The 26,841-nt window shown below is 37.6% G+C and overlaps 1 long non-coding RNA gene across 1 annotated transcript in view; it reads right to left on the bottom strand.

The window, feature by feature from the left end:
- LOC306995705 overlaps positions 1–19,728 on the bottom strand; it is a 248,280-nt gene extending 228,552 nt beyond the window's left edge. The window contains exon 1 of the long non-coding RNA XR_013796916.1: positions 19,410–19,728. This is a non-coding gene — a long non-coding RNA (uncharacterized lncRNA). The remainder of the gene's footprint in view (positions 1–19,409) is intronic.
- Between the last annotated feature and the right edge of the window lie 7,113 nt (positions 19,729–26,841).

Consider the following 26,841-nt stretch of genomic DNA (forward strand, 5'->3'; position numbering starts at 1 on the left):
TCTGACAAGATTTTCGGAAAAATGCCAAGGTTAGGTTTCTTACATGATGTGTAAGGCTTGTGCCCATCCACATTTGGGCCAGCCAAATTACATGCTAGCTGTTAGAGATTTCACCCTGTCATTTACCATCAAAAGCTACAAGCCAATCTGGCACGAGCAGGAATTGAATCTCCCACTTTACGACCCACAATATAGCTAGTGTTTGCAACGAACATTGTAATAAAATGCACACTTTAAATTCTTCTGTTGTACAAGGCCTCTGGGGGAAAAACTGAATGACAGTATCAAGGATTTACTTTATACTTCACTCATAATGTTTTATTTGTATGTATGTATACAGTATATGTAGTATATGTATTCAAATATATTTGATCATTTATATACAACCCTAAATCCAGAAAAGTTTGGAATCTGTAAAAAATAAAGCATCTGTGATTTTTTAATTCTCTTTAACCATTTTAACAGACAAAGGTACACAGAAAAGTTTTCACTGACCAACTTAAGTGTATTTTATACGTTTGGGAATTGAGGATATTAATTGTTGAAGTTTTGCAGGAATATTCTAAATGTTTACAAAATACAACTAATTTGGCCAGTGAAAACATTATTATCTTTGTACTTTTGTCAGCTAAATAAAGGTTACAAAAATCACAGACTCTTGATTTTATTACATTTTACCAAAACTCCCAATGTTTCTGGATTTGGGGTTGTCAAATTTATTTTATGATAATTGTTTAATATTTTAATTATTTACATTTACATTTTCATTATTCAATAATTAAAAAAAATATATATATTACATTATTAAATGTTTTATTATAGGCTATATATTATATTTATATAGTATATAAAAATATATGTGATATGCACAGTATGGGATGGTTGTGCTGTGTATGCATGTGTGTTAGCTCTGGTTAGTTAACTTTGCGGAATTAACTAGCACTCTCCGTCCCTTTCATTAATGTCATTAGAGTCTGGATTGTTCAAACCCGTTTATAAGAATGAGAGTTGTTTTGCTTCACATTCATGTTGCTCAGAATAGATGGGCACAGTTAATCTTGTGTTTTGCGTACAAGTGTGCTCAGGTGTAGCACCTTTGAAAGTAAATTCCTGCTGGATTTCAAGCGTCTGCTGGGCCAAAGGTGACAAATCTTGGTACAGTGTACTCAGCTAATCTGTAGATCTAGAGTCATCGATCTTTTTCACACATGACAAATACGACAGAATGCGAGCACATTCCTGTCCAAGCAAGACCTTAGATCCTACAACAAATTATAGCAAGCATTTAAGAGACTGATCAAACAAATATGGTACTGTTGTGTTTGTATATATATTGTGCAGACACAAACATAAGTGGATGAGTAATCCCCACTACAAAGGTAAGCACACCAGTATATTGTCAGTAGACAGAATATGGAGTCATTTATCATTTAGCTCTCTTTTATCCAGCACAACTGCGGGAATTAAAGGATGAAGCAGTTTACAATGAGTAGCTGGAGTTTTCACACTTGTGTGCTCTTTGAAAGAACCAAACTCAGAAGTCTTTAAATGAACCAAAAAGAAAACCAAAGTTGACTTTATATTCACATCATGCCTTAAAATGTAATAATAATATTTAAATTGATCAGCGAACATAAACGGAAGCTCAACTGTACAAACCTCATTGGTTCTTGCGGAAGCTCAAACGTGCTGCGTAACACGAGAATGAACCTCATTGGTTCTCGCACGTCAAGCGAACATGCTTGAGCTGCCGTTTACACAACTGATGTGTGAGATGATGAATATTTATATGTGAATAAAAGACTAAATTCAATCTGTTCATCATATAAAGTGATTGTGTCTCTTTAGAAAATGTGGACTAAACAGCTCAACTCACATGGATTAGCTTTACAATCTCTTTATGAACTATTTGAAGCGTCAAAGTGTCAGTTGTGTAATAAATAATAAATCACAATAATGGTCAAATACTATAGTGTGAATGGAAAGTGGACTGAGACCCAATTATATATATTAGTATTATTACTATAAGTAGTAGTAGTAGTAGTAGTAGAAGAAGAAATCTCAAAACACTCATATAACCACTGCATCTGAAATCGAACACTTCCCTTCTCTATAGTATGCGGAAAAACAGTACTCCTAAAGAGTAGTATGTCTGAATACATAGTATTCGGAAAAACAGTTGGCGAAATGTACCCAGATGACCTACTACTTCCACTGCGATTCTGAATTCTATCATGCATTTGATGGACACTTTACTATCCCATGAGGCCACGGGAGAGGATTCATGAATGCGATGCAGCGATGCAGCCATAGACAGTATATAAGATGGACACAGCGACCCCATAGATTTCAACGAAGAAAAGTGAAGCCCATTTGAAGCACTCACTTCCTGATCGCCAGGCGAACTGCGCAGGCTCAAACTGAGCTTGACGACGTAGATGTGACGTGGGTCTTCTAGTAGCTGTGCCGAGGGAAATCTGAATCATTCCCTTCCGAATCTCGCAGAGACGGAGAGCGTGATTGTTAGTTGTCAATGAGCTAGCAGCATGAGCAACTTTATGAATCTCTATGGGCTTCTCCCTTGACTTTATGCCTCCACGTCCCCCCGATTGCTTGCGAGCTTCTCCGCCGGTCTATACGGTAATTTCTCTACAGTGCGACAGAGAGTCGCGTGGGTATGACGCAATCGTTAGCCTATTTTTTACAAAAACGGCTTCTACGAAGTCATAACGTAAGATACAAAGTAATGGAGCCTTTTATACATTTTCGTGTTTCTTTAGAAATAAATAATGGACAAATGGAGTCTTTGGACACTTCAGATGTAAAGTTATTCGCTTTCAAAGTGACGCAAAAATGAATGGGAGTCAATGGAATGCTAACAGCAGGTGAAGTTCTGCTACAATGGCGGCTCCCGCGGAGGCTTCAGTTTCTGGCGGATGGATTACCCCCTTGGATGCAGCTGACGATGGTTGGTCACGTGACAGTAACAACATGCTGGATGTATACGTCCGAATGTCATTCATACCACGCATATATGGAACATACTTTTTGAAACAGTTGCAAAGAAAATTCTAATTCAAATGTAGTACTTATTCAGACAGTATGAGATTTGGGATGCAGCAAACTTATTAAGATGGTCTTATGCCGGGTTCAGACTTTCAGCCCCGATTTTGGCATGATCCGCTTGACAGAGGGTGTCGTGGAGATTCGTAATACAAGGGGATGCAAGAATCAATCGTTTCATCTTCATAGTGGACAACAACTGACGCTGCAGCTGCGCCACTTCACAATGTCACAACAGAAAGACTGGTATGCTTAATTTTCTCCAGTTATCCACAACAGGTTCCATCACATCTGTGATGTAAACACCAATAGGATCACAGAAGTGCCCCGTACACCGCTTTCAAACATGGCGAAACGAGAGAGAGACGATGGTATTGGTGCTGCTAGGTGGAGTTATGCCAGGTTCGGGGAGCTATGGTAACAATACTCCTGTCTTTAAGATGTTTATACCATGACAGAGTGAAAAAAGATAAATGGTGACAAATGATAGCAGAGGCGCTTGAGCAACCCACTGAGTATTGGAATTAGCATTAAGCTAACACGCCACTTCGGTAGTTTGTTTGTGCTCTTGTTTCCGAAAGTAAGTCGCTTGTTCGCCATCTCGTTATAAGCGGGAAGCAATAATTGGTCAGGAAGTGTAGTCTGACATGTTTCTTGTCCATGACACCACAAGAATATAGGAGTCAAAATCACATAATATGACAGTGACTATCGTAAGAGACAAAATTATCGTGTGGTCTAAACCCGTAATTACTTCGGTTTACTTAAAGGGGTGGTTGATTATGATTTCACTTTTTTAACTTTAGTTAGTGTGTAATGTTGCTTTGTGAGCATAAACAACATCTGCAATCTTACGACGCTCAAAGTTCAAAGCAAAGGGAGATATTTAAACTACATGACTACAAAGGGACTACATAAGCTTCCTCCCGGATTAGTGACATCACTAACCCTAACATTTACAAAAACATGACAAAAAATGATCATGACAGAATATGCTAATCAATGACTAGAAAATAATTAACTCCACATCAGCTACATAAATTCATCAACTAACCATTCAGAAATGTCCTGTTGCTTTCTACATGTTGTCACTTCTTCTTGAGTCTCTCCATCTTTGTCCGACTTCGGATTGAACATAAAAAGGTTAAAAGTTTTTGAAATGTTCAGTGTATGTCTGTGTGAGGTAATTGGAGCTGCTAACACATGAGTTCTAGAAACTCCGCCCTCTTTTCCGGGAACAGCAGCTCATTTGCATTTAAAGGGACACGCAAAAACAGCGCGTTTTTGCTCACTCTCAAAAAGTGACAATTTTAACATGCTATTAAAAAATATCTGCGGGGTATTTTGAGCTAAAACTTCACATACACATTCAGGAGACATCAGAGACTTGAGATCTTGTGAAAAGGGCATTATAACACCCCTTTAAAAGGGATCTGAGTTTGTTTGGAGTGTTCACATTAATTCATGTATGACTGTGAGCTCAGTGGTCGGTTGCAGGTTTGCACTCGTTTCACTCTAGGATTAACAAACCGATCGCATCTAAAACTCCCACGCTGCCATCATTCCATTAGCTTATCTGCTGGGGACGCCAACATTGTCTAATTTTTGTCTTGACATTTAGGCTGAAAACTTTTTAACTCACACTTTTCAAGAGCTGCCATGCATGAAAGTCACAACCTGAAGAGTTCCAAAGAATCCATTTGTCAAACACGAAGATGTGCAAACTATGAGACACACAAAAAAAAAAAACAAGGGCGAACAGGAAGATACAATTGATACAGTCCAGACAGGATGCGGGTTCAAAAGTAACTGAAAGTTATGAAAAGTCATGAAATCAGATTGTGTAATGTGTTATTAGCGGCAGTACAGAAAGCAGCGTGATTGGCAGGGCCCTCTGTGAGTCGTGAGGAGCACAGCTGTAGACAGACACAGAGGGGCCGTAGCGTCAGATATGGAGGGGAGAGGGGGCAAAACGCTGTAGAGCCGTGGGCCAGCGATTCGCTTTGCTGGGCCTCTGTGGGCTTTAATAAACACATCTACTGCCTGCCGAGCAAGAGCAAAGACAGAGAGAGAGAGAGAGAGAAGGAGAGAGAGAGAGAAAGAGCGAAGGAAAGGACAATGAATTCCTGACTCTGCTAATATAGGATGACCCAAAAGTTAAAGAAATTATTGACCAAAAAATAAAATGATGTCATTATTTACCCACCTTCCTGTTGTTCAAAACCTGTTAGACTTTCTTTCTTATCAAAATATAAATGTGTGTTTTTAGATTCGTCTAATTTGTGAACAAGTCATTCATGAGGAATGTTTATGTTGAATGTGTTCAAACTTGTGTCCACTTTAAAAGTGAACCAAAATTGTTTTATTAAAATGTAAAAAAAAAAAATGTTTTATATGTAATAATAATAATATGTAATATAATATGTTCATAAAATCACTACTTCTCTTTTCAGAGACCAATGACTTAAATTTCAGTCTCTTCATCATCAGAAAACTTGAAATATATCACAGGAGTCAAATGAACTACTTTTATGATGCAATTTGTGTCCTATTTGAAGCTTGAAAGCTTTAGTCCTCATTCATTGTTAATGCATGGGCAACCATTACACTCTTACGAATTTCTATATCAAAGAAAGAAAGTCATACAAACTTAGGGGTTTGTGAACAATGGCAATTTTCATTTCTGTGACCATAATTTTAACTCTTAAAAAAACCTGCGAGTTGGTTAAAATAAGTTCCCTTATAAACATATTTTAGTAATATTTCAGTTACTGAATATACATTTTAGTACTGTAAATATAAAGTTCAATCTGTTAAATTTACAATATTGCTACTGTATTTTTTTTACGGTAAAGTTCTGGCAACTACAGCTGCCATTTTTCCGCCCGTAAATTTGACAGAATCTTAGTGTATCCCTAGGGATTGTGTGCATTCCTTTTGTAATCAACATACTCAGACTCTTCATCATGGCTGTTCCCATCTAGCCAGACACTGGTATGAAAAGCTTTGAGACAAACATAATAAGGTTAATCTCTCATATTCTGACTTCCTCCAAACTACTACCATGTGGACAGCAGCACTCAAACACATCAAAGTTCAAATTCAATTTGCAACCTTTTAATTACAGGGGTTTGCTTTCGTCTTAATCTTACACTGATCCTCGTATCATCTCCTCCTAGCACCCGTCGGCCCATCGTGACACGCACAATGCACGAGGCAGTGCTTAATGCTCACATTAGAGGAATAGAAAGAAGACCCAATAAACCAGGCTTAGGTGAACGGGCCTGACCGATATTAGATCTGACTCAGACACTGCAGCGCACATGTGCACCCGCCACCCTCAAAGGCCCATAATCCTCCTTGCTTCTCAGGTGTTGTCTGTTTAGACAGCTTTGAGAGCACAAAGACACGTAAAACCCCCGGGCAGAGAAAAGATTCCAGCATGCATCGCATCTGAAATGAACAATCTTGATAATGGAAACCACTTAAGAGGAGAGAGTGGGAGAAAGAGAGGAAATGTGTGATACTATAGAGAGGTGCCCAGCTGTACGTGTCTCTGCCAGGGCGTGTGGTTTTGCGGTGAGGTTTGTGTGCCGTGAGATTTAGCTGTACCGTTTCTTCAAAGACGGATGGGGGTGTTGGCTTGTTTTACACTTCCATCCATGGGGCGAACAGCCAACTGGTTTTTGAGGATAAGCCGTGTCTTTGTCCACAGACGACCTTTAACATGTCCAAACAGTGCAGGACAGACAGTCTAAAGCCAGTATTTTTGTATCATAAAAGATGTATAGCCATGTTTGTGTTTTACCAGGAGACCGAGCAGTGTGTCGCTCTGGAAAACAGTGAATCATCTCATTTTTCTAATACACCTACTTGAACTGAAATGGAACTGTAAAATACATTTATAGATTTCAGAGTTTGGTCTCTTTCTCTTCTTTTTCCATCTTCTTCTCACCATTTCTCTCTCTCAGATTCATATGCAAGTAGCTATACTGTCATAGTAAAGAAAAAGAGAGAAGCTTTACACAGCAATAATGTAATGTAATATGAAAATATTTTAGAATAAAAATATTATAGTTGAACATTTTATAAATTTTTTCATATATATATATATATAGTTTGTTTTGATATAATATTTATGTGTGTATATATATTATTATATATACAATAATATATGTTCCATATACAGTCACACATATTATATAACCACAAACTTTTATTAATCGATTTGACAACCCTAATTTCTATGTTTACTGTATATTTTTACATTGCTAAGGTGATCCGAACCGTTTCTTAGAGCATATGTGATCGCTAGGGTGTTCTGGGTTAAGTTGGCGGTTCAAGTTCAACAAAAAGTCGGTTCAACAAATGGTGCCGGACAAGTTGCATGCCAAATTTTTATACCAAAGGAAAATCCCCAGTGTTAATGGATGAAAGAGACACAGAGGCACTCACATATAATGATAATCTATTTCTATTTATGTTTCTTTCATTCCCTCATTCATTCTGTCTCTCTGTCTGTCTGTGAGAAATGCTAGCGTTTTACATCAGCAAATTGTAATGGGCTTTGGAAGAATGTGCTGGTTATGTGATACTGCAATTAGAGAGTATTGTCTTTGCATAAATTTCAGAACAGGAGGGAGGGGAAGCTCCCCCAGGATAAGTGAGAAAAAGGCTGTCTTTGAGAGGCAGCCAGACCAGCCTCCATCCCCGGGGAAGAGTTTCGGAGAGACACACTGTAACCTACACACATTTGCTCAGAATTTAACCCTGCCTCTAAGGGTACCACAAGTGCCGGCCCGGAACTGATAAACATATAGAAACACACACACACTCATACTGTATGTGGCACACCGCAAAAATTGGACCACCTACCAGAGAGGAGCTGCCAATATAGTATCAGTTTACTTGTGAACTTCATGTAGACAGAACTCTCATACATGTGACACACACACACACATTCCAGGGTGTGTGGAGGAAACGCACATGTACTCACGACGCAAGTAAACACCTGAGGAGCTCACAGCATATCTGTGGGCTTTCTCCAGGAAACAAGATTTTAATTGTCTCAGTCTTTTATTGGGCCGTGCAAGTCCGAACAGGATCTTTCTTTCCCATTCATAAGAAAATGATGACATTTTCTTCCTTAACTTCTTCTTTCTATATCGAAGGGACAGAACACATGCTTTGAGAAAACAAGAAATGTTTGTATCATACGTAAGTGAAGTGTGTAAATTTGTATGTGCATTTTTTAATGTAAAACAAAAGTAATTTGTATGTTGTTTTAGCCAAAAATGTAAATACTGTTGATCTAAGGTGCTTTCAAAACTTTATTCTATTTGTTTACACACAGCAACATTGGCTCAACCAATCTGCTCAGACTTTGGGGCGGGGCGTTGTTCTGACCAATAACAGATGCACCGTTTAAAAAAAAAATCTAAATCTGAGAAAACTTGAGGCAACCAGCTCAACTTATGGAACAAATGTTATATCAACTTAAATTAAAGTTGGTCTGTACTTTCATTAAATATAATAAGCTCTATAAACTCAAAAATAATGTGTATACTTTTTATTTGTGTATACAAGTTCAATAAGCTTAAATTTTAAGTTAAACTGAAGATAAAAACTTCAAAAAAGTGAAAAGAGTTTCTGTAAAGCTGCTCTGAAACAATCTGTGTTGTATAAAGCGCTAAATACATAAAGGCGACTCAACTGTAAAAAATATTTTTCAAAGTTTTAAATGCACCAAGATTATTGGATTACATTTTACAAGAAAATATTATTTCAGTCTTTGTACTTCAGAAGTTCATGTTTAATTCAGTGTGTTACTTGCCATTTCTAGATTTCTCAGTGAAACAATTTTCTACATATTTTATTAGTCAGTGTATCAGTTTGTTGAGCAAACTATACCTAAATAAGTTGTTTATACTTACTAAAATGGAAGAAACTTCACAGAAGTATACACTAATCACTGTAATGGTGACACGAAACATCCTTAAAACTTTTACAAAAAAATACTTAGCAAATATCAAATCACAATGATAGAGCTAAAAAATCTAATAATTTTGAATAACAATTTTTTTTTCTTCAAAAGTCTACAAAATGCTTTGACCAAAAACAATTTTTTTTTTTTTTTTTTTGCTGAGCAGGCTCGGCATTCCTTTTAGTTGGACTCTCACCACCAAAGTGATTCTCTATTGTAAAATATTGCAGTTTAGTATTTATTTGTCTAAAAAAATTTTTTTTTTTGATGCAATGTAAACTTTTTCTACAACAAATAGCCCAATCAACCTTTAAAACAGAGTTTCACAAAACGTAAAAATTTTAGGTTGCTGTGCCATGCCACCTACACACTTCACTTTTGTCTTGTCTTCGCATTCAAGAGGGAAGTGAAGCGTTTGATTTAGAGTCAATTGTTTTGCTGTAAAAACATGGAAGATTCATAGGGTATTAGCTAGCCGTTCGCTAAACGGTGAAATTAAGTCCTATGGCCCCGTCGTAAATCAATTGTTTGCTCTCCATTTTCCCTCTTTCTCTCTCTCCACACACACACACACACAAATACCAGTATATATACACATCATAACAAAAAGCCACATGCACACGCTCTCCAATGTGCACACACACGTTTTTGCTTTGTTGTTTTAAATGATCAATAATTTATGGCATTGTGTAGTGTGAGCTGACAAGGGCAAGCCATACACTAAACACTGCAGTCAGAGAGAATCCCAGCCTCATAAATCACAGCTGCTGGACCCCTCTGAATTTCACACACACACACACACACACACACACACACACACACACACACACACACACACACACACACACACACACACACACACACACACACTAACTTATACCTTGTCCCATATAACTTACCATCTAAGTAGTTGGTCTCACTAAACACCAACTAAACTTTTTTTCTTGTTCTATACCTTAACATATGTAAAACTATTTTTACGACAGCACAAATCTCTCACAGTCGGATCCTGTATACTTACAACAAACAAAATGTAATTATTAAACCACCAAACATTTTTGAGGAGAGGTGTTATTACTTTTTTTCTAAGTGGTCTGGCATATGGTTTTCCCCTGCCGTTTGATGAAACAAAAATGTTATACTTGTATTCAGCAAGCATGCATTAAAATGTTAGCACAAAAATATTGCCATCACAGTAATAAATGACATCAAAATAGAAAGATATTTTAAATAGCTATAATATTTTACAGTATTACTATTTTACTGCATTTTTGATCAAATAAATGCAGCCTTGGTGAGAATAAGAGACTACTTTCAATTATTATTATTTTTAAATGCCTCCAAACTTCTGAAACGTGTAAATACTTGAGAATGGAAACTTTTCACTTGGACTGACCTATAAAACATCCTAGCAACTACCTAGAACACCCTGTACTACATAGAACACACTGCATTGCAACATTTTAAGAATTACTCAGAATGCCTTAATCACATAGCAACGCCCTGGCAACCGGTCATAACACTCAAAATTGTGGCAGTAACTCACATACCATTTCTTCGAAAAACGTGCAAATCTAATTGACCTTCAATGTAGTTTTCAGTCTAATAATCAGCAACCAGCTCTATATTATCATTTTTTTCATTTTGTAATTAATTTCTGAGAGCCCATGCCATGAAGTGTTCAATGTCCTAATGATGTCCCCAGAACAGAGGGATTGTGGGATAGGCCCAACAGACTGAAGGTGGGTTTGATGCCAAATGCTTCATCAGTGACTAATGAAACAGCCACAGTCGGACTAATGATCACTCAGGGAAAGTAAATAGATGGATCCACATCTCTAACTCCTAATTACAGCGTTTTCCTGTGGAGCCCTCAACGGACAAAAGCATCATCAATCCACAAGCTTCATCCAGGAAACCTCAGTATAAACTGTCATTAGCCAAGCAGTCATTTCATAATGTTGAATATAATTAATTATTTAAAGTAAAAGTTTATCCAATAATGACTTTTCTGTCATTATTTACTCACACTCGTTGTTCTGCGATTTTTTTTTAATTTTGAAGAATATCCTAATTCAAATAAAGCTTAAATAGAAAAAAATAAAATAAACACTGTATGAAAAACTTAACTCAAAACTGTAAATGAAAATTAGAAAATAAGTTAAAATGCTGTAATTACTAAAACTAAAGCTGAAATTAGGCTGTGAATAATAATTCAAGCTAACCAGAAATATAAAAAAACTAATAAAAATGACAGAATCACATAATTACTAAAAATGTATTGCAAATAAAAAAATAAAAAAAACTTTAATAGTATGAATAATACACAAATAACAATGCTTGGCACATTCAGTTCTTCTCAGTCACTTTATAGTCCACTTTAGACATTCTAATGTTGCATTACATGGTCATCAACCATGAATTAATTACCAACTAGCTCATTAATTTTGCAACTACATGTCAACTAACTCTTAATAGAGTATTAGACTGTTAGGGTTCGAGATTAGGGTTAGTAGAATAAGTTGCCATGTACTTGAAAAGTTACTTACAGTATAGTCCAGCCTGTTGAGGGACCATCAAAATAAAGTGTTAACAGAAAGCACACAGTCTACTAATACTCTAATGAGAGTTAGTTGACATGTAAATACAAAGTTACTTGTAGTTAGTAGAAGTCTAAAGTGGACTATTGAAATAAAGTGTTACCCTTTTCAAACAATCTGCTAAAACCCAGTTTAAAAAACAGTTTGAATGATTCATTCATGAATCAGACTAAACTCCATTAACTGCTCACTGGAGGGGACAATTAACAGTGAACGACAACTTAAATTTCCATTTGTCCATCTCACGTTAAGTTATCATACAGCTTCAGAAGTATGGGCTACTTTTATGATGTTTTTGCAACCTTTTTGAATCTTGACAGCTTCAGTCTCCATTCACTGTAAATTGTCAAAAAAATAATAATAATCAATAGATTCTTCAACATTTCTCATGTTGTGTTGCAAGGACGAATAAGTAAGTCATACAGCTTTGGAAAGACATGAGTGTTTAAAATTCGAAATAACTAAGATTATAACATAAACATACTTTTATGCGTTTCAGCAAATGTGTATATGTAGAGCGAGTGAAAGTGAGCCTCTGTAATCCCTGCTGCTGTGCATGTAAAGGCTGGAGAATGTGTTTATGGAGGTGATGGAGTTGCACTGCGCCGTCATTGGTGGTTGAGCACAAACACACACATGCACACACATAAACACAGGATCTGCTTTCATAAAAGCCCTGTAATCCCACTTCTACGAACGCCTGAGAAAGTCAGGCAGCTGCCACCAATAAGTAAACGTCTAAAAAAAATGTATCAGTGAATGAGTATGTGCATGTGCGTGTTTGTGTGCAGACAGCTGTCTGGAAAGACGCTGCACACCTGCAGTTTGTGTGGTTCCTCATTCCCCATGTCTTTCTCAAACTGAGTGATTTTACCAAATCCTTCATTCACCCCCCTCTTGTCTACCTGCACAGGTCTGCGTGTATTGTTAGCTTGTCTCAGACTAGTACACAGCACTTTGATGCACTTCAGGCAGCTGGGGGAACATGTCTGGACCGACACCTGTACCAGGATCTACTGTGTTTGCAGCGAGTGTGATTAGTCCTCACCCAGTAACCTACAAAGAGCCTCTATAATTGTCTATTGCTTTTTAAGGGTCTCTTAAAGCAATTTATAAGTTACACGCAAATAAAACGTTAGTTGGAGAAAACTATTTACTTAAGTACCTGTCCTGAATGAAGAACTGTTACCCAGGGGGCTTGAAACATACTAAAGAATGTTTTTTCTACACAAGTTTGACACAATTTACAGAAAAATATTAAGCAGCACAACTGTTATCAACATTAATAATAATCAGAAATGTTTGTTGCGCAGCAAATCAGCATATTATGATTTCTGAAGGATCATGTGACACTGAAGACTGGATTAATTATGCTACAAATTCAGCTTTGTATCACAGGAATAAATTACATTTATATTTAAATTAGAAAACAGTTCTTTTAAATTGAAATAATACGGTTTCATTAGCATTACTGTTTTACAGTATTTTTGATCAAATAAATGTAGCATTAGTGCCTGAGCATAAAAGCTTTAAAAAAAAAAGTAAAACTAATTTTTTTAAATCCTTAATGGTAGTTTATAGTGTATATATAGTGTTTTTTTTTGTTGTTGTTTTTTCACAAGCAGCTCAAAATAAGATTGCACCCATCACAAATCAGCAGGGCTGTCTACATTGGAAGCGTTTAGCATTTAAGACTCTTGAGTTAAAGTGACTGCGCTCATTAGCTATTTTGGATTTGAAACGACTTGTGAAGTACTAGTTTAACTGAGGGAGAATCTGGTTACAGAAACCAAAGGCGTTAGCATCTTGAATTTAAATTCTTGAAAGCCAATTACCGCTGGTGTGCATCCAAAACAGCATGAGTCAGTTATTTATGAGTCTCAATTTTCGCCTCGTCTCTCTCTCTCTGTTTGTCTCTCTCATTTTGAGACGGTCTGTACCTTTCTTTGAAAATAAACACACTGCTTATTAGTTGCACATAAATCAACATAAATCTCCTTCCGTACTGACACTACACGTTAGACTTCATAACCTTAACCACACAAGAAGCGGATATAGCCAAAGGTGTTTTACCACAAAATTACTACAATAATAGTGTAGACTACACCTCCCTCAGAGTTACAGGTAAACATCAAAATCCAAGTTACCGCCATTTGGCCTCAGCATTAAACGATACTCATCATCAACTCTGAACAAACAGCTAAACGTCTAAACTAGCGATTTTCTAAATAGAGAAGGAGGTGCCGCCTGAACATCTAGCTAAATAATTACCTAGTGAAAGCTAAAAAAAAACAGGGCATGAAGCAAGCAGTCAGATCATGACTTTAAAAGGTGTGAGGGATTCACCCACAAATTTTAATTCTGTCATTAATTACTCACCCTCATGTCATTCCAAACCTATAAGAATATTGTTCATCTTCGGAAAACAAATAAAGATATTTTTGATGAAATCTGAGAGCTTTCTGGTCCTTTGTTGACAGCTAAGCAACTACCACTTTCTCAGTTCCAGAAGTTCATAAAGAGATCGTAAAACGAATAAAAATTTTCCATGATTTGTGGTAAACGGAAGCTCAACCAATGAGGTTTGTTCTCGTGTTGCGCGGCGCTTTTGAGCTTCAGCAAGGACCAATGAGGTTTGTTCTTGTGTTGCGCGGTGCTTTTGAGCTTCAGCAAGAACCAATGAGGTTTGTTCTCGTGTTGCGCGGCGCTTTTGAGCTTCAGCAAGAACCAATGAGGTTTGTTTTCGTGTTACGCAGCACGTTTGAGCTTCAGCAAAGAACCAATGAGGTTTGTTTTCGTGTTGCGCAGCACGTTTGAGCTTCAGCAAAGAACCAATGAGGTTTGTTCTCATGTTGCGCAACACGTTTGAGCTTCAGCAAAGAACCAATGAGGTTTGTTCTCGTGTTACGCGGCACGTTTGAGCTTCAGCAAGAACCAATGAGGTTTGTTCTCGTGTTACGCGGCACGTTTGAGCTTCAGCAAGAACCAATGAGGTTTGTTCTCGTGTTGCGCAGCACGTTTGAGCTTTAACAAGAACCAATGAGGAATGTTCACGTGTTACACAGCACGTTTGAGCTTCAGCAAGAACCAATGAGGTTTTTTCTCGTGTTACGCAGCACGTTTGAGCTTTAACAAAGAACCAATGAGGTTTGTTCTCGTGTTGCGCGGCACGTTTGAGCTTTGACAAAGAACCAATAAGGTTTGTTCTCGTGTTGCGCAGCACGTTTGAGCTTCAGCAAGAACCAATGAGGTTTGTTCTCGTGTTACGCGGCACGTTTGAGCTTCAGCAAGAACCAATGAGGTTTGTTCTTGTGTTGCGCAGCACGTTTGAGCTTTAGCAAGAACCAATGAGGTATGTTCACGTGTTACGCAGCACGTTTGAGCTTCAGCAAGAACCAATGAGGTTTGTTCTCGTGTTACGCGGCACGTTTGAGCTTCAGCAAGAACCAATGAGGTTTGTTCTTGTGTTGCGCAGCACGTTTGAGCTTTAGCAAGAACCAATGAGGTTTGTTCTCGTGTTACGCAGCACGTTTGAGCTTCAGCAAGAACCAATGAGGTTTGTTCTCGTGTTGCGCAGCACGTTTGAGCTTTGACAAAGAACCAATAAGGTTTGTTCTCGTGTTGCGCAGCACGTTTGAGCTTCAGCATGAACCAATGAGGTTTGTTCTCGTGTTGCGCGGCACGTTTGAGCTTTGACAAAGAACCAATGAGGTTTGTTCTCGTGTTGCGCAGCACGTTTGAGCTTCAGCAAGAACCAATGAGGTTTGTTCTCGTGTTACGCGGCACGTTTGAGCTTCAGCAAGAACCAATGAGGTTTGTTCTCGTGTTACGCGGCACGTTTGAGCTTCAGCAAGAACCAATGAGGTTTGTTCTCGTGTTACGCAGCAAGTTTGAGCTTCAGCAAGAACCAAGGAGGTTTTCTCTCTTGCGTCAAGCAGGTTCGGTTGAGCTTCTGTTTATGTTCGCTGGACTAAACCACTCATTACCACCTCTTTATGAACATTGTTAAATGTCAAAGTGGTAGTTGAGTAGCTGTCAATGGAGGGACATAAAGCTCACAGATTTCCTCAAAAACATCTCAATTTGTACCGAAGATGAACGAACATCTTACGGGTTTGGAACGACATGAGTGTGAGTAAATTATGACTAAATTTTAAATTTTGGGTGAAATATCCCTTTAACTAAAAAAAATGAACATTTCTGAGAGGGTTTAACCATGCAAACTAACTGTCTAAACACACGCTCTCACCATGCATGCATACGTACTGTACATATAAACACATACATACTGTATAGGTAAATGAGTAAATTTGCCCCACTAATTGGCCATTGTGACACATTCCAACGCTTTATCATAAGTGTTTATGCTTATAGTTTGCTAAACGAGAAAAACATGGGAAAAGAACAAGGCTGTAATTTCCTGTATCAGTTCATCTGAGGCCAGAAACCAGACTGGTTGAACGGCCTTTGTTGATACTAAGATACAAATTTGCATGCAATCGGTCATTTGCATGCAATGATAAATGTTGTTTACTTTCGACTTGCACATGACTCAGACGACAGGTAAGCAGAATGAAAATGATATATGTATGTGCTCCGCTGATTACAAGCCACACGCATTCAAATACACACGCATAGACGAGAGGATATTTTACACTGAGGAGGGAATTGTAGTTACATAATGCATTCTGATGTTTAATGATGATGATTCTGCTGTTAAATATTGAGTTACTGGTTTACATTTGTAGGCCATATAAACTGGGTAATATCCATCAACTTAAGGCTCGTCAGTAGCGGTTAATTTGGGCCATTTCAACCAGCAGCAGTAAACTAGACTCAGCCCTCGGGGGGGGGGGACAAAAAGTCCACCAACATATTAGCTACAGCCATACGAAAGAAGAAGAGCGGCTCATTTTAAAACCCAACCACCCCATTTAAAAGTATCTCACCCATTTTTCTCTTTAAGTAGACCTGGAAAGGAAGTTATGGGATTTGGGTCACTGAAATCACACAGTACCTCAGTCAGCACACTCCCCGTGAAGCACGGCACCCTCTTTACTCCCTCCTCTCGCTCTAAGTTTGGGATACGAGGGTTCAATGGCCTCCTCATTTCACACAGTGTTGGATGGCAGGGTCTGTATATTTGTGTCTCTATTAATGCAGCAGAAATCGGCTATGTTTGAACAGTACTTGCGTACTGCTCACTACGTATTGCACAATATTGCATACTGCTATAATATTTTAATAAGTTGTATGCTATGTGGAAACAGTATAGGCAACAATTCATGTTTCAGACAGTAGTATGCTACACTGTTGTCACATAACCTTATCATGTTGCATGTTTAATTCAGCAAGTGACCTCTAGAATCATACAGTGAGTCCAAATTTAATTGAATATATCAGTAATTTGTCATTTTCTTGTCAATAATAACACATTGAAATGTATGCTTTAAATAAACTTTTCATTCAAATGGTTATTCTGAAAATGTCGTTTGTAATTAGGTGGGGTTGTTAATGTTGAAAACTGGCCTGTTAATGTTTTTGGTCTTGTCACATTTAGTTGAATTTTAGAAATTAATATACATCAATTACAAATGGCAAAAAATCTATTATTTTGCTACCTCAATTATTTTGACGAGTGCTGTTAGAGAACTGAGGCAGACCAGCCTAAAAACATAACTTTTTTTGACATCATATTTGGGGAGGGACAGTACATGACATACCTTGCTAATATTCATATTTATGCACAAATGTCTTAATGTTTAGCAGTCCAATCAAATAAGCAAAATAATTGGCTGAATAAATTAATTTTAAAAAATGTGACTGCATTGTGAGATAGCATTTTGCTTTGCATGCACATGTAGTTTCCTTATGCAGAATATTCACTTTGCATATTCCATAGTAAACAAACTTTCATTAGAAAAAACAGTAGACTAGTATGGCCTATTTCTGCTAAAGAGCCTGTAATGCGTACACTACATCACCCTTATTTAAGGCGGTCTTGAATTCTACCCTTTACTTTGGATCCCGTCTTGCTTGCACACTCCATCTCTCTCGGCCCTATCTCACTTTAGCGCATCTCTGAGCAGGAATAATATTGAGATTTCCTGTTTCCCACAGAAACCCAACAGAGTTGTGGAAGCCTTAGTAAATTTCACATCAGCCCAACAGACATATTCGCAAACACTTGACCTAACAAATCCCTTCGTCTCTTCACAAGAGAGAGATTCATCCCAGCTCAGATTTGTTCCTGACATGTCAGTGCCTTCAGACCACACTGCAACACCAGTAGGATTTGTGAGGTAAAAAGCCATTAAGTGCTGCATTTACTTTGTGTCAGAATCACAGTAATTATGTAATTATGAGATGTCAACAGAGAAATTAACATCCTTGGAGTTTCTACTGATGCTTACAACCCCAAATGAATCTGTGTATTGTTGTCAACAGCAAAGTACTTACTATATTAATTCAGCTCTATTTGCTCTTGCTAAATCTTGAAGAACAATAAAGCACAAGAGGTACAAACAAAGGGGGGATTTTTTTTTTTTTTTTTTACAATTTCCAATTAGCCTGTTGTTATGCAAAGGTACAGTAGTTATATACATAGTTACATAGGCTAGCCTGTGTTTCTGTAGTCAATGATATTTCAGCCAAATTTCTCAGAATGAAAAAAAAAGTTTAAAGGGGCTATAAGAATTGTGTTGTATAAAAAATATTAATCACATTTTATTGCCAATGTGTGAACAGCTTAAAGGATTGGATCACTTTCAAAAAAAATTGTGCTGATAATTTACTCACCCCGATGTCATCCAAGATATCCATGCCTTTTCTTTACTCAGTCGAAAAGAAATTAAGGTTTTTGAGGAAAACATTCCAGGCTTTTTCTACACAGAATGGACTTCAATGGCAACCATCTATCCCAATGTTCAAAAGACGGTTCAAATGTCCGTCTCAATGCAGCTTCAAAGTCTACACAATCCCAGTCGAGAAATAAGGGTCTTATCTAGCAAAACGATCTGTCATTTTCGAGAAAAAAAAAATTTATTAACCACATTTGTTCCACAAGTGCTGGTCTGCAAGGCGCATTACGTAATCACGTTGGAAAGGTCACGTTCACCTCATCTAAGTTATTTGTGGAAAGGGCGAAAAACTCCATCTCATTTTCTCCTCCAACTTCAAAATCGTCCGACATCTTTGTTTTAATTTATTTTTCTTATTATTTAAAATATTTTTTTTCGTGACCTTTCCAACGTGATGACGTAATACGTGGCGCGTCTTAGACCAGCACAAGAATGTTGTTAAAAACAAGTAGGCTATATCAATTTTTATCTTATTTTAGAAAATGACCGATCGTTTCGCTAGATAATACCCTTATTTCTCGACTGGGATTGTGTAGAGACTTAGAAGCTGCATTGAGACTCTCTGGGTAGAAAAAGCCGAAATGTTTTCCTCAAAAAACTTTCGTTTTCGACTTAAGAAAGAAAGACATGGACAACATGGGTGACATCGGGGTGAGTAAATTATCAGCAAAACATTTTTTGAAAGTGAACTAATCCTTTAACAAAACTGTCTATGAAAAGCCACTACACTTTTTGCCATGGAAATCAAAAGGATGTGACATTTACGCGCGCTCTCCCGACTCATGAATCGACTACTTACCTACGCAATATTTAGGATAATGCCGAAAGAACAATTCTGTACTGTAATGCCAAAGTGTATGAAAAATACTTTATAATCAAAATATAACAACAGTGTTTAATTACCTCCTCTGTCGACATGATGCCGGTGAATTGCAGAGCTTGAGGTGCAAACATATCCACATCGTCGCTATGATCAGATGTTTTCTTGACTGCTGCTTTCTCCCCGCTGTCATTTTTGTTGTGTGGAAAGCAACGTCGCTCTTAGCAGCGTGGGTGCCGTCGGGGTGTTCGTTTAAAGTATATTGCTGCAATTTACAACTTTTTATTAATAATCAAAGAACGAAAAAGAACTTCACAGTGAGTAGCCTTGAAGAGCAGTGTATCACGCTTGTACGTCACGTGACGTGTGCACGAGAGTGCGAGCACGAGCATTTGCTGTTGCAAGTTGCTGGCTTGCAGTTCACTTAACGGCCACCGATGTCGCTAATAAGAAGAGTCGCTAAAAACAATTATTTTTTATTATTATTATTAATGCCATGAACCAGTAGAATACAATGAGACATAATCATTCAAATAAAAAAATACAAAGTAAATAAAATAAAATAAAATAACGGTGCCAGAGGACAAGAAAAAATTTATAACAAACAACAAAAAAGGTGCTATTTTATACTACATCATACCTGCTTACAATGCTATACGCTCTAATTGCCTTTTTACTTGTGCAATTACACAAAACAGAACAATAAATCTTGAAATCATTTTTAAAGCAAGAAAAGTTAGGTTTGGAGTCAGACCAAATAAATGCTCAGTATAAGGTCACTTGTGTTGTTTTCTGAAAACAAATTATTTTAATTACATTATAAAGATGAATTAAATACCAAGAACCAAGGCCACTGAAAGTATGTGATGTGGTTTATTGGGTTAATCAGCCTAAGATAAAGACACCTGATAGTGTGAAGGGGGGAGTCGCAAAAGTAACATGAAATAGAGGCAGGATGAAATGTGGATGTAGAAAGGAAGGAGAACGTTTGAGAAAAAAGTGAAAAGCACACGCCTGTTTCTTTCTCATGAATGCATAGGTTTAGTGGCCTCCAGTGAATCCAGACCCTGGGTGGGCTGTCTTACCCTGTCCCTGAGGTCCTATTCTCAGGGAACAGCCTCGGAGAGAGACAGACAGAGAGAGAGAGAGACCGAGAGAGAGAGAGATGGCAGATTCTTTAAGCAGAACACAGTGGCCAGACGCTGGTTCTCCATCTCACCTCCTGGCATTCCTCTCAGCTGTCCCGCTTATTATTGGAGAAAATTTATGGGGTCATTCATTTAACTGGATTTAAATGACATCGGTTCTGGTTGAGGAAGCTTCATGCAAACTCCAGGATCATGTGGGCTAGAGAAAACAGTCGACCAAATAAATCAGCATGAGGGAGGGAGAGAGAGAAAAAAACAGAGAGAGAGAGAGAGTGTGAGTAGGAGGAAGAAAAATATGGACAGTACCCATGTTATTTCATCACAGGTTTCATTATCACTTTTGATATGAGGATGTCTCTGCCCGTTTGTGTCTACAAAACACACATCAAATGAGAGGAACATTGGCTTTCGCAAGTTGGATATTGGAAAATATTAATAAATTATACTTGAATAAAGTTACGTTTTCCAGTTAACATCTAAACATAAATTAATTTACTAAACTAGATCAGACTTATTTTCAAATATTTCAAATTTCTTACCCCACTGCCAAAATAATTATAAATCTAATTAAATATAGAAGAAAATTCCAGATATAATTTAAAAGTTTTGGAATGAATGTTCACCAAGGCTGCATTTATTTGATCAGAAATAAAATCGGTTTTCTTTTTTCATATATTTTAAATGTAATTTATTCCTGTGAAGACAAAGCTGCATTTTCAGCATCATTACTTCAGTGTAACATGATCCTTCAGAAATCATAATATGCTGATTTGGTGCTAAAGAAACATTTCTCATTATCAAAATAATTAAAATAAGGTATTTAAATACCATGTATTAAAATTTAAATTAATAATTTTATACAACGCACTTATTGTGTATAATGTTTTCACATACTTATTTTACCTGCATGTAATTACAGCTGTAATTATTTTGTATAACTGCATCTTTAATTACACTATTAACCCTTCCCTTACACCTTAAAGGGTTAGTTCACCCAAAAATGAAAATTATGTAATTAATGACTCACCCTCATGTCGTTCCAAGCCCGTAAGACCTCCGTTCATCTTCGAAACACAGTTTAAGATATTTTAGATTTAGTCCGAGAGCTTTCTGTCCCTCCATTGAAAATGTATGTACGGTATACTGTCCATGTCCAGAAAGGTAATAAAGACATCATCAAAGTAGTCCATGTGACATCAGTGGGTTAGTTAGACATTTTTGAAGCATCGAAAATAAATTTTTGTCCAAAAATAACAAAAACTACGACTTTATTCAGCATTGTATTCTCTTCCGGGTCTGTTGTCAATCTGCGTTCACGACTCCGCAGTGACGCTGCTGACGTAAGACGCTGATGACGTGTTATCTCATCCGTGTATTCGGGTTCAAATAAATATGGATGGGCAAAAAAAAGGCAAGTCTTCCTCTGTGTCGAAATCCTTAGACATGTTTGCGAAGATTGTTTTGTTTACATCGTGCGTCTCCCTCAGACTGTAAACGAAGCTCGGGCGCACCAGATAACACGTCATCAGCGTCTTACGTCAGCAGCGTCACTGCTGCTTTCTGGACATGGACAGTATACCGTACATACATTTTCAGTGGAGGGACAGAAAGCTCTCGGACTAAATCTAAAATATCTTAAACTGTGTTCCGAAGATGAACGGAGGTCTTACGGGCTTGGAACGACATGAGGGTGAGTCATTAATGACATCATTTTCATTTTTGGGTGAACTAACCCTTTAACCAACCCTTAAACTTACCCAAACCTATCCCTAACGTTACCTGCATCCCACCTCAATAGCAGCAAAAGTGTTTCGCAATACAACATGAACAATAAATGAACTTATTTATTGATGAAACTACATAATAGTTAAAGACAATTCATATAAAGAGTAACCAAAATTCATAATAAAAATGTAATTTTTTGTTTTTGATTCAATTGCCATTTGCAGGTGTGGCAAAAAGCTAATGTTGGATCATGTGTCTGTACACTGTGTTTCTTGTGTTACAGTCACAGAGTGCAAAAATGAGTAAAGAAAAGTGCAGGAAGCATATTACACAACAGGCAAAGCACTTCAGGCACTTTAAACACCACAACCTATTATACAGACACACATACTTCAGAAGAAATATAACTCACAACACAGACCAGTACAGCTGCAGGGCTGGGAAATAGACAGAGAGAGTGAGAGAGAGAGAAAGAAAGAGAGAGGGTGTGGGAGCAAAGACAAACCACCTGATCTGAGGAATTTTAAAACGTCTCAAACCGCACAGGTGTCAGTAGACGATAATCACAGAGTTTCACCATTCCAGTTCCAGACGCACTGAATGTGTGTGTGTGTGTTTGGCTTGCACGTTAATGGCTGTGTAGGCAAAGAGGCCTGCATTTGCTTCATGTTTGTGAGGGAGAGAGAGAGAGAGAGAGAGAGAGAGAGAGAGAGAGAGAGAGGAGAGAGAGGAGAGAGAGGAGAGAGAGGAGAGAGAGAGAGAGAGAGAGAGAGAGAGAGAGAGAGAGAGAGAGAGAGAGAGAGAGAGAGAGAGAGAGAGAGAGAGAGAGAGAGAGAGAGAGAGAGAGAGAGAGAGAGAGACCACCCACTGACTCATTGACTGCTGGAGGAGTGATGAGACCCTGAGGAGATCCGAGAGCTCCATCTAAAAACAGCCACCAGGAGGGAGAGAGCTGCCGTATCCCTCACACACTCTCTCGCATGCACGTTACACACCTACACATGTACGCCATTGAAAAAGGCCAGCAAGATTCCATGTATTTTGAAGCAGCAGATGCATTAAGTCACATCATTGTTTGTTTCTCCAACAGTCAGTTTGACTTAACTTGAAATGCAATTAAAGGCTAATAGCTCCAGTTTAACTCGCATCTTTCCAGATTAAAACGTATTAGGCGTGGCGATAAACCGTCACACCTTCAGATCTCTGCCAGTCCCAGAGAAAACTTTTAGCAAAACTTCACATTTGAGCTGTTTCTCCTACAATTCCTTATGAGAAAATAAGAAAGAAATGAGACAATAGTTGACATAAACTGGATTTGGTGAATAATTCTGAAACAAATTTTCACAGTTGAAATTGCTAGTAATTTGCACAATTAAATGAAATGCTATTTTTTTTTAAAGTAGCATAGAGATAGTTTTTTCTTGTTTAATAGTATTTTGATTGATTGGCTTACAATATCACTCTCAGAAAAAAAGGTAGAAAAGCTGTCACTGGGGCAGTACCCTTTCAAAAGGTACATTTGTACCTATAGAGTGCATATTAGTACCTCAAAGGTACATATTGATACCAAAAGTGTACATATTAGCACCTAAATTCACATATTAGAACCTTTTGAAAGGGTACCACCCGAGTGACAGCTTTTGTACCTTTTTTTCTGAGTGTGTATTAATATATGTATCATTAATATTCACATTAATTTAAAAGTACCCAAGTTTTCATCGACAGTCCATTTGCCTGAAAGAAAAATAACAGGTAAAGCTCAAAAGCACATAATACACTTACATAATAAAAGCATAATATAAATACACTCATTATGAGGAAGAAAAAACATAAAAGGAACTTTTTCCCTGAAAACCCTGAGAAGCAGAAGACTGCTATCTAAGAGAAACATCTGAGATCTCCTTCATGACATTTCTCCTCCCAGTTTCATAGACCCGTTTGGCATCTAGCTCGTATACCTCTGCAACTCCTCTTCCCACAGAAAGCTCCTGAGCTCTGGGCAGGGGTTGACCCCTGGCGCTCGGGGTCGTGCAGTCAGCCTCTGTGGTCTGGCTTCCTCTCTCCGCAGAGAAACCCACACACGGCCGCTAAAAGAAAAACACCCGCCGCTGGTTTAAGCCATAGGAGCTCATCTGCATCAGCAATAATGAGCTTGCTGTGCAGAGCCAGGACAAACACACTTAAAACCACCGCAGAACATCCAGCCCTGATTCAGCGAGGCTTCTGAAGCTATCACAGACCCATTCATCACTGCAAGTTTATTTATAGGGGCTAAATTTGGGTGTTTTACAAGCCATAAACATTCTTTACGTACTGGAGGATTGACTTAAGACACTGATTTCACCATTGAATCACATTGAAGCGAACGGTTTTAACTGCAGTTCGTAAACAGACCTTCATATTTATTATAAAATAGGGTGCCAATCATGCCATCCGTTTTGTGAATCGCTACAGTTCATCTCTCTGGGGTCAAGTGAGGTCATGTATTAGTAACTGTACCAACCACTGAGAACTCTCTCTGCCAAACATATAGCTCGTGTACATTACACACATATTCATAAACCTAACCGAGAACTGCATTATTTTAAATAAATAAATAAACACCTAGGATTTTTGGTTTCACTTTATTTTAAGGTGTCATTGCTACAGTGTAATTATATATTTAAGTACTGAGTAATATTAATTAACATGTACTTACTATATAGGGTAGGATTAGGATTTAGTTGAGGATTAGTTGCATGTAATTATGCATAATTTACTTTTATTACTATGGTAAGTATGTAACAGGACACTTTAAAAAAGTGTTACCAGATTTTTTTTTGCATATGATAACAAATAGTATAATAGTAGACTCGACAAGATATTTAAAAATATTGTAATAGTATTTAAATTGAATTGATTACTTCATTTAATGTTCTAATTATTGTATTGATATACTGATTTTATGATAACATTAATTGAGTTCCTACATTGAATTTAATTTTCATTTGTCTAAATAAGAAAGAAAGACAAGAAAAAAAAGACAAGTCATGGCACTTTAAAAAACAATCTGAATTTTTGCCTTGTTTTCTAGTACAAATCTGAATTTAAATATATGACTAAAATATTATTAAATCCATATACATAGCCTACTTAAGGAGCAATGTTTCTTTTTTTCTTTTCTTTTTTTTAATTATCAAAATTAAGTAAGTTTAAAAAACAAGAAAAAAAATATCTGCCACTGAGATGTGAAAATTTACTTTAATTTAAAGGGGAAACTGTTCATTTTTCTTACTCTACTGACTGTTTTCCAAAAACTTTTAAATTTTTCAGAAAATAAAACATAACTCATGTAATTTAGCATCTGAAGTAAATGTTATCTGAGCAAAATCAAGACAAAAATACTGAACATTTTATTTTTAGGGTATCACTTTCCCTTATGTACGTCTTAGAAACTATTTTTTTTCCCCGATTTTGAACGTTCTAAGGATCCCTCTAACATTCTAAATTAAGATTCAGACGTAATCTTGGGGGGGGGGGGGGGGGGGGGGGCATTAAAGCCTGTTTAAAGTCAAACAATTGATTCATATTTGTTGATCTAAAAAAAATGACGAAGCATTGATAGGTGTCGACATTTCTTTCTCTATCTGCTCTTCCAGTAGTGAGAAGAGCTGTAGAAACGAGAGGAAAAGGCAGGAAGCAGCAGAGGCCACTGCCTCGCTCAACATTCCATTAACACACTGAAAACCTACAGGCTCTGCCTCTGAAGCCTAATTTGCATCAGTAAACATTCATGCAGCTCCTTCAAAGCACAGCGGGCAATGAGCCATGATGCAGGAATGTGCGTGTGTGTGTGTGTGCGCGTGCGCGTGCGTTCATTTATTGATTCTTGCTCCAATGTAAATTACCATTGAACTTCATGTTTACAATTCTGCATAAGTTTCCAGTATGTATTTTTGCATAAGGGTGTGTACTTGTCCAATATGCACGATCAAAAGAAAGAAAGCATAATCGTGCGCTCTAAGTGTGTGTTTTGCACATATGCGCCTTCATTGCCACCCAGGTTGCATCGACAGGTGTGTGAAAGGTGAAGTGGTCCATCACGAGAGAGAGTGAGCCATCTCAGGCCTGCGACCCGAAAACATGTGTGTGTCCAAACACGCTTAATATAGATGAGTCACCTGATACAACATTAGAGAAGCAGTACTCCTCTGATGCTCACCGCACCACAAACACAAACTTGAACTAAAGTGCCACGGGCAAACAACTGAAAGTGTATCGGCCGTGCATGCGAGTGTGCAGCCCGTCTCAATGAGGATGGCAGATTTAGCAGTGAATGTTGCATTTTGGACCCCATCAAAAATTTGTCATCCATCTGCAAATTTACATATGCGTAAACAAGAAACATCAGGAAGCAATTCAATGATCTAGTGTAAAAAACAAAACAAAAATATCCCATGTGAAAAGAAACAAGAATATAACTATTTAGAATTCCGGTGTGCTTAAAAGCATTCTTTTGAGTGGAAAAATTACATAAAATGACAAAAGCAATTATTTTGATCTTTGATGGACAATCATTCCTGGCTCTAAATAGGCTGACACAAAACAGGGTTTCCGTTCCCTTTCCATCTGTCCATCGCATTGCAGAGCACTGCTGGACCAC

This window comes from Phoxinus phoxinus (assembly GCF_949152265.1).
Source record: "Phoxinus phoxinus genome assembly, chromosome: 3".
Taxonomy (NCBI): Eukaryota; Metazoa; Chordata; class Actinopteri; order Cypriniformes; family Leuciscidae; genus Phoxinus; species Phoxinus phoxinus.